This window comes from Anser brachyrhynchus (genome assembly GCF_964034855.1).
Source record: "Anser brachyrhynchus genome assembly, chromosome: 3".
In the NCBI taxonomy this organism is placed as follows: domain Eukaryota; kingdom Metazoa; phylum Chordata; class Aves; order Anseriformes; family Anatidae; genus Anser; species Anser brachyrhynchus.
In genome coordinates, this window is record NC_137696.1 from 37868809 (window position 1) to 37878008 (window position 9200).

At 44.7% G+C, this 9200-nt stretch overlaps 1 long non-coding RNA gene across 1 annotated transcript; it reads right to left on the bottom strand.

Moving 5' to 3' along the window:
- Positions 1 to 2247: 2247 nt before the first annotated feature.
- On the bottom strand, positions 2248 to 8907 carry LOC308193583. The gene is made up of 3 exons (XR_013949796.1): positions 6628 to 8907; positions 5921 to 5996; positions 2248 to 3868 (listed from the first exon to the last, which is right to left on the bottom strand). It is a non-coding gene; the product is annotated as an uncharacterized lncRNA (long non-coding RNA).
- Between the last annotated feature and the right edge of the window lie 293 nt (positions 8908 to 9200).

Sequence of the window (9200 nt, forward strand, 5' to 3'; positions counted from 1 at the left end):
AGAGATGCTGCGAGCTGCACAGGGAGCCCAGAGCACAGCATCTGTCCTGGGAGGAGATGTTTACACTGGCTGTTTCACAGCCAGCTCACCGCTTTTCTTCCCACGTATGGCTGCTCATGAAGGTGCTGCCTCCGCCCAGTGTTGATCAGAGCACATGAGACCTGGTGTCAACGCTGTCTGCAGGCTGAGGGGGTTTCTGTTCCCATCTCCCAGGAAAGATGGAGCAATAGGGCATGTGGAAGTAAAGGTGTTCTCCTACGACCGTAGGGGCTCAGTGAGCCTAGGAATGAGAGGTCTAAAAACCCTCTATAACAAAAAGCATGCTCTGCAACCTAGAGTGGCAAGGTCACACATTGCAGCATCTCTTATTCCTCCAGCACAGCTGGCTCACACAAAAGGCCTGCAATAGGCACGATGGGTTATCCTTACACCAGCTCCTCTCCCAGAGCCCAATCCTGCCACATTCCTGCCTAGGCTGCCGAATGCAGATGATGCAGCAGGTCTGTATGTCAGTATCACCACAGAAGGAGTCCCGTGCTTGGGATGACTTCTCCACCAGCATCATCTGGAACAGTGCACCTGTGCCTTGTACTGTGAAACAGAGACCTCGGTCTCATAAATTCTGTGGGCATCAACCGCTGCCACATCAAACACTGTCCCTGATGTTACTTGTGTGATCTGCATGATCTGCCAGAGCGCAGGGGACATGTGAGGCCATCCTTAAGTGTGAGCACACAGTTTCCCTAGAGTGACAGCTGAAATATTCACCATGACATATTAAAATAAACCAACCCTCCCTCCTTTGGAGCCAGCTTGTGAACATGTAGGGTGTGTGTAGTCAGATGAATGTCACTGCCAGATAACGACATCTCACACAATAATGCAGCGTGAAGAGCCTAAGTGAATGCCAGTTAGTGATCACTGTCACGTCAGTATATTGCAAAATAGCGACTGCTCTGCTCGCTGTTGCCACAGTGTGATTTTGCAGAACCTCAGCACTCACCCCTGAGCAGCTTCTGAGACTGTCCATGGGGAATGTTTCTCTGCTTTCCCTTTGTCCTTGACCATATCTTTATACCAGGTGATTATAAGTGTAATCATGCGCAGGGAAGAAAAAAACAAAAACAAAAAACTGAAGCCACACAATAAAACAAACATGGATTAGAAAGTGTTGTCTGGAGCATACAAAGAGAAAATATTTGGCTGAAACAAGAGTTTGTTAGAAATAATGGCACATAAATAGGCAATGATAATTCAAGAAGTGGGTCTATGATTCTCTAACCAAAATCACTGTTCCCATCATCTCATTTCTCAATTTAACCTCAGACTTTGCCAGTTCCCTAGCTTAATCAGAGTTCTCCCCTCCATGATGATCAAGAGGGAGCAATTAGGCATAAGGGGGTCTGGAAAAGAGGAATTCAGGCACAGACTGGCTACCTGAAAATCCCTTCCCACTGCTTCTGCCTCTTTGCATTTAGACTGTCAGCTTTGCAAAGAAAAGCTATGCACTTTCCTGCAAGCTTGCACAGTGTTTGTACAAAGGTCCTGCACCCAACATTTAAATAGTTGTAGCTAAACAGAGTAAAGTGCCTTACTGTGGGTTTTTCTTTCCTGGGGTAAGGTGCACGCAGTGGGAATCTTTTGAGATCCTTAGCTCTTCCAGCATTTCCCCCTCTATATTCCAAGTTTTTTTGTGATTAAAATCCTAGTTCAGGCAGACTCAGATGAACAAAGAAGTGACCACGAAGAGTTAAGTCTGTTGACATAAACTGATTTATTTCTGGACTAGAGTCCTATTTCCCATCCTGCTTTGCAACCTCAGTTTTACTGGGCAAAATAAGTCTAAATAGTTGTTCGGTGCCAGACACAGCCACCATGGCTGAGGAACGGAGATGATTTAGCCACTCCAAACCATGGAAGCAGCCATAGGAAAAGAGCTAGTTTCACAACACATGGGAGGCTGTCAGATGCTTCCTCTGACTGGGAAAGGCACAGACTTTCCAGAGTAGATTTAAATCCAAGAGAAATATTTATTTTAAAAGATAACAAAGGATTCACTGTTGACAATAAGATGGTAACAAGCAAGGCCATGCAAGACACACTTTTCACCCATAACCCACATATGTTCAGGGAGTGTCTCACCCCAACCCAACATCTGTCCAGGTATTTGAGCAATGACTTCAGCAGAGATCAGCAGTTGGTAAACATCTACATGAGCTGGGGCAGTACAGCCAGACCTAGGGGTGGCAAAGAGAGCATAGGCTTAGGTTGTAGCTATACTGCAGCAGGAGGACTGAGAGCAGCAGCCCGCAGCCAGCTTTAGGCCAGACAATTTGGGCATGAAAAAGGTTGTGTCTTTATTGCTGCTGTCACTTGAGCCCCTGAAAAAAACAAGAACATCCAGACACAGTCTGCTAAACCCACTTGTGCTGGAGCCTTCCAGGTGTCATGAGCATCTAAAACCATGTGGGAACCCCTTTTGATATCCCATAACGGGCTTTCTAAAGAGAGTCCTTTAGAAAAGGATCCTAGTAGTAGTAGATGATGACTCTCTACTTTTTTATTTTGCACAGCTGAAGACACACATCCAAGGGTAGCATGTTGTCTGTCAGAAAGCTGAGCTATTTCTGAGATGCTATACATTCATATGGCTTCCAGAAACCCTCAGGACTATAAGTCTCCCTTGGTTCCTTGCATTATATAGAGTTGAGGTCTCTGAGGCACTAAATTGCTGTTTAAAGAAATATTTTTACAAAAAAATAAAAAATAAAAAAAATAAAAAAGAGAAGCATCATTCACAAATATTGCACATATCACATTTTGCAGAATGTCCAATGGACAGTGCAAAAATTTGGTTCTTGAAAGTTGATTTTTTTGGCTTTCCCTCAGTGAGGAGAACAGCATGGTCCCACCTTGAGTTTTGACTCATCTGGCTTCTCTTTCCATCCTTTCCACGAGTCTCAAGAACTACTATTCCCAATCATAATTCCAAGAGTTATTTATTTACTTATTTGTGAGATGTAGAATGCAGGTTATTTTGCAAATGCTTTTTCCTGGTGTTATCGTTACCTTATTTTTATATTGTAAATCCAATAGTTCTCTTCTGGTCATAAAGTCTGTCAAGAATCCAGGATAACAGCAGCAATTCACACGCCTCACTGAGCACAACTAGATTTTTCAGGACAGCAACAATATATCTTTAGGATATCAGAATGCATCACCTATGGCTTTATTATAATTCCCTTCTGCCTGAGGCTGGGGTTCTAGGTCCAGTGGACAAAGGGATTAGAGCAATGGTATGCTCTCACCTTTCTAGTCATTAGTGCTAAGAGAATGCACACAAACCTTAGAAGCAACCAGTAAACAGCTGCCTGGATCGAGCGGCGTGAGTACTTTAATCATTGTATGGTCTGAGAAACCTCCTGGGCATGTGTGTGTTTCTGAGACAGAACGCGAAGGTAACCCAGCCCAACCAAGCCATTGGAAAGGTCTCCCACATCAGTACCTCAGGTGTTGAGGGAGAGGAAAGGAAGAGAGATGTGTCATGGCCTGGGCAGGGGCTGGAGAAACACCTTCTGGAGAAATCAGCAGACCGGTACTGGGAAGGTAGGTGTTTAGTTCCCATTGCAGAGGCCCTTCATGACACTGAGACACACATTTCCCCTGTGACACATCGGAAACAATTTCAGCTGCCCACGCCGCAACTCCCCCTCTGGAAAAGGAAGAACCTGATGCTCTCTGTTCCACTCATCTCCCGCATGGATCGGTCCCACCAGCGTTCGGCTGCTTGCCCAGGTGCTTTCGGCATGGGGACCAACTGTTGATGTCTCAAGAGGGGGACATCACAGAACGCTACGGCAGCTGGTGTCTATTGAGAAAACAGGCTGTGTTGCAGAAGCCTCAACTCGATGAAAACTGAGCCTGCCATGTCCCATTCTCCTGGGACCAGCCTGAGGAAAGCAATGGGTATGGCGGGGAAGGGATGGGTGGGCTGGTGCTTCTGATGGCAGTGTGCAGGGGTCCTGTCACGGTTGTTACCCCAGCAGCGAGAGGTGTTATCTGATGCAGGTGGGACTCCCATCCCCCTTTTCACTTCTGATGGTGCAGACGAGCAGCCTGCCAACCTGACACTTCTTTCCGCTGGGGAACACTGGGTGGTGCCTCAATGCCAGCCAGATCAAAAAAGTCTCCAGAAAGATTCGTTCTTTCTCAAACATTTTGCAGTGTAGCCCCTCTTTCTCAGAGGTTCATTGAAGAACGCCACTTCATCAACAGCAAAGAGCAGAAGGGTCCCCAGGACACCCTACTTTTCTCCTGCAGGTTTGCCTAAACACCCACTCAGCTGCCAAAGTGCACATTACAAAGATGCATTCAGCGGGGCATCTCCTCCTCCTCAGCACCCAGGCGGTCCTTCTCATTTACAGCAAACAAAGAGAAATATTTGCAAAGCCATGGGCATGCACAGGGGAGCGAGTGCTGCTGCTGCTCGGTGCAGCGTGGAGTGGGGACACGAGGGGAGACCCCACAGAGAGCCTGGGAAGCCCAGAGCTGCTGTGAGAATGATCACTGGAGCAGATCCTCTGCTACAGCACATCCAGGTGGCCTCATTGACTTTGCCCTGCCCCGGCTGGGTTATGCCTCCTGTGCCATGTTTCCTGAAATAGGGATCCACATGTCTGGCTCGATGAGAGCAGGCTGTCCTAGCAGTGTTTAGAAGCTATGTAAGTGGAAAGCATTTTTACATGAGCTAATTTGACATGTAGCATTTCAGGAACTTACAATTTATTCCATTCACATTTCTAGCCAGAGACGGCGTCTTTATTTTTATGGTTTGTTGGGGGAAAAAAAAAAGGCAGGAAAAAAAATGAAAAAGAAAAAGAACACTGAGCAAATAATAACATGTGTGGGTGTGTAATACTCCAACCACATGGCTACAGCAACGTTTGGTCCCATTGACCTTTTTGCTCAAATTAAGGTAATTACTCAGCTACTGACAATAATCTGCTGGGTTATGTCTGTGGATTAGCCTATACAGAGGGGTATGATAAATACTTTATAGTTTGACACATGCAGATGACTCTAGACTTGATCCAAAGTCTAAGTACAAAGTGTCCTGAAGTGCAGAATGATTAAACCTTAATTAAATGGAAAGATATAGAAAGATAGAAAGATAGATGGATAGATAGACAGACAGACTACATATGTTAAAATAGATCTAGTCAGGAAATTTCTGCTATAATTTATTTCTGAGGGAAACAGACTTTCTACCAACATCAGCAGTTTTTGGTTCCCAAGAGATTTGTTTTTAATTTTTCCAGTAGGAAAATCAGACCCATGTATTTTAGATCAGATAATTCAGTGTGAATGACGATATGTTATGTCGTTGACCTGGCTCAAAATACTCTCTTTCAAGTACATTTGCATACTGTGATGCACTGTCTCCTAGGCATTTGCATTTCTTTCCCATAATACAAAACTCTTCTGGTTCATATGAGGAAATGGGGCAACCACTCAACCTGGGCCATGTGTTTCCTTACAAAAATCCTTTATAATGCTGAACTGACTCTAAAAGAAGCACTCTGGAAAAGTGAACAAACTGGCTCAGAACATTACAATCTGGAACAGTTAAATAGATCATTCCCCTCAGACTTGTCAACAAAAGCAGTTTCCACATGTAAATATTTTAGAAGTTTTATTCAAAAATCTCTGTATTTCAAATGTACATCCCACTCGTCATAAAACAAATGTTGAAACATCTATTTCATGAAATAGAAATTCTGATTTTGTTCTGTTTTCCTGCTGCATAGCATACACACACACAAAGGAAAAAAAATGTATTTTCCTAGCTCAAGTTATGGGGCTGATATGCTGTTATTTAAAAATAAAAAAATATATATATTTAAAAAAATATCTCTCTAACCTGGAGACCTCATATTGTGATTTAAGCCAGCAGGCAGCTGAGCACCACACAGCTGTTTGCTCATTCGCTCCCACACCTAGTGGGATGGGAAAGAGGAAAAAAAAAGGTAAAAACTCATGGGATGAGACAAAGATATTTTGATAGAACAGAAAATGAGTGGGAAATCATAATAATGATAATGATAAAAGAAAATATTGAGCAAGTGATGTAAATCTCATAATTTGCATATTCACACAGGGTTGACTACCCTTAAATGAGTCTTGGAAACTTTTGCTGCTTGAGCTTGGATATTGCATCTGTGCACTATTTCCGCTTACAGAGGTAAAGCACCCACTGTACTCTGCTAACACTGATTTTCTGTTTACCGTGAGTGAAACACCTGGGATGAGACACACAAGCCCTCAGGTCATAAGGCTTGTTGCATGACACTTTAATATTAAATTCTGGCATTTAATATCATCTAGAGCAAGCCCTAGGAGCTTGCTTGCAAAGCAGCAAGGTTCACCCCTGAGGCCAAGCTGCCTGCAAGCCCTTCTGGTGCTGAGCCATCTGGTCCCAAGGCTCAGTTCATGTTTGCAGTTTCCCACTGTAATTTGCACACCCACAATTTGACAACTCTTGACAAAAACATAGGTAGTATTTTTGTAAAGATTTGAGAGTTCATATTTTTACTGATATTTTTCATCTTAAGGGTTAAGAGCACTTACCTATCCAGCAGAGGTGCTTGGAAACATTCCCTGGTTCTGATGCAGTTTAGAGTGAAAGATGGAGGTTTTTACTAACCCACTAATTTTGAGGCAAGTGTGGAATAGGCCTGGTGCTGCTTGTTGTCCTTTAAGAAGAAACAGATAACCCCAGGTAGAAGCAGGAGCTGGAATAAGACCTATGGACCTGAGGGTGAGAAAATACAGAAAGCATTGACACTCCAAGCAGACAGGTGGAAGATGGGAGGAAGTTAATATTTGCGTCTTATTCATGGTGTTTTCAGATCAGTCTTATCAGCTAGATCCTCAGCTGAGGGATATTTTGGGCCAAACCTTCAGCAGGTGTGAAGCAGTGCAGCTGCAGGGATAAGCCCTGGCTTACCAACAGAAGAATCACAGGAACCAGAAAACGACTCCTTCCCTGTGACTGGCTTAATCAGACTTTAGCCATCCCTGAGTGACATTTGCCCTAATCTCTTTCTAGATTTCCACTGCCCTTCTGGTCAATCTAAGACAAGCCAGGAGACCAAATCCATGGTCTAAGCTGGTAAATCCATGCAGTAGCAGTGATTTACACCCATTGCTTGTTTACTCCTTGAAAACACATTCCAGAAATACCCACGGGGTTCTCATTTTCCTGCTGCTTCTGGAGGTCTCACCTAAATCCAGAAGGCAACAAATCTCTGACACCACAGAAGTCCCTCCGGTTTTCTCTCCCATCGCCACCAGACCGAGCACAGCAAGCAGAAGAATCCAGCAAAACAAAGCCAAACAGCTTCCTGCTGTTATTTTAAGCCAGGAGAGGGGATGGGGGGAGGCGGGGGGAGAACAAACTGCTCTGCGTAAGCTGGGAAATCGTTTAGTTTTGGCCGATGGCCTCTTGTGGCTGTGGTTTCCACAACATCTCTGTATTCTATCTGTGTCAAGATGGAACCAACCTCCTGAAATAGACTTAACAAGCTAGACGGGAGCTATTTTAATACCTGGAGCTTGTTCCCTTTAGACTTTGTTGAGTGAGGGGAGAGGGTGGAAGAGGAGAGACAACAAGCCAGGATGATGTTATTTTAACACGTGCAACAGAGCTGTCAAAGCGTAGCAGTTTGGCTGCCTTAGCACACACCCCCATCTGCCCCATCGCTACTACGTGCAAGGATGCACAGCCTGAGCTAGCACCCGCATAGACCAGAATTAGCCTCATTTGTGTATGCACAAGCACACGTCTTACTGGAAAAGCGTCACGGTTTCCTTCATGTCACACCAAAGAGGAAGGGTGAGTTAATGTCTCCAGATGCATGCGTCCAAGGCGTGATGGGTGACCCGACAAAAAGTGAGATGGACCCTTGTGACCCAAGCCACATACACATCACTCCCCCCAATCATGCCACTGAAATAACTTGACCATCACAGTTCTGCTCAGAAGAGGACTGTTTCTTCCCAGCAACAGATGTTGCAAATCTGGGAAGGGTGACAGAACCAGGTGCTTTAATGCTCTGGAACAAGAGCTTTGATACCATCTGGTGCTGTGTGATAATAGGGTAGACTTTCACAGGCTTCGTCCACCGAAGCAATACAGACCAGTCCTTTCTCCAGGCCTGCCTGGATCCCAGTTTCATAACAGCTCAAACCACAACTTCCCCTCAGTTCTTCACTGGTTTTGCAGGATTAAACAGTCTGTCCCAAAAATGTTCTCCCAAACAGACTGTCAGTGTCATCCCAGACCCTTTCAAATCTCAGTGCACAAGGAAGCTTTAACATCTGCTCCTGGAGTGTTTTTCTACTTTTCTGTGCTGGAGGACTCATCTTGGTGTCTTGTAATGGTGTACTGTGCTGAGGGATCAGCCCCTCCATGGCAATCCGGAACCAGGTTATCCTGATTTATACTGGGCACCCGTGGCCTGATATGGTGCCACAAAACAGCAGATCAGCTATACCCCTGACGCACAACAGCTTCCCTTTCTTTAATCAAAGAGACCAAGGCCATATACACCTTATATCACCTTTAGATCAGAGAATAATTTGCTTCAAGGAGGATATTCTTCAGGAGCAAACCAAGCCCCTTTGGCAGACTGTCTTACTGCTGAAGTCACAAGGCAAAAATCTTTAACTACCCCAGTATCTGGATTCCTCTTTGTCTTTGCTCACCTTCTGTACTGAAATAATGTCTGAATCCTGTGTTACACCTCTGCATTATGCAGCAAATCAGATCAAAAACATATGTGTGTCACTGTGCTTCTTCTTCTTCTTTCAAGGTTAACTCTAATTTCTTTGCCCTTGCAACCAGACCTCCCCAACACAGCCAGTGAGGTCATCTCTATCAGATGGAAAGAGCTAAAACGTGACACAGGCGATCTCAGCTCCATTGGCTGCTTATCTCAGTACCTGCAGCCAAAACAGAAAGCTTACTCAGGCTGCCAAATAAAAATACCTCTTGTAGGCACATTCCTTGCAGAGTACGTGAGAGGGAGAGCTGAGGAGACAGCAAGGGAGGGCAGCAAGCAGTGAAATAGAATAAAAAAAAAATACATAGGTAGATGGATGGATGAATAGATAGATAGATAGAAACAGACAAGACTGTA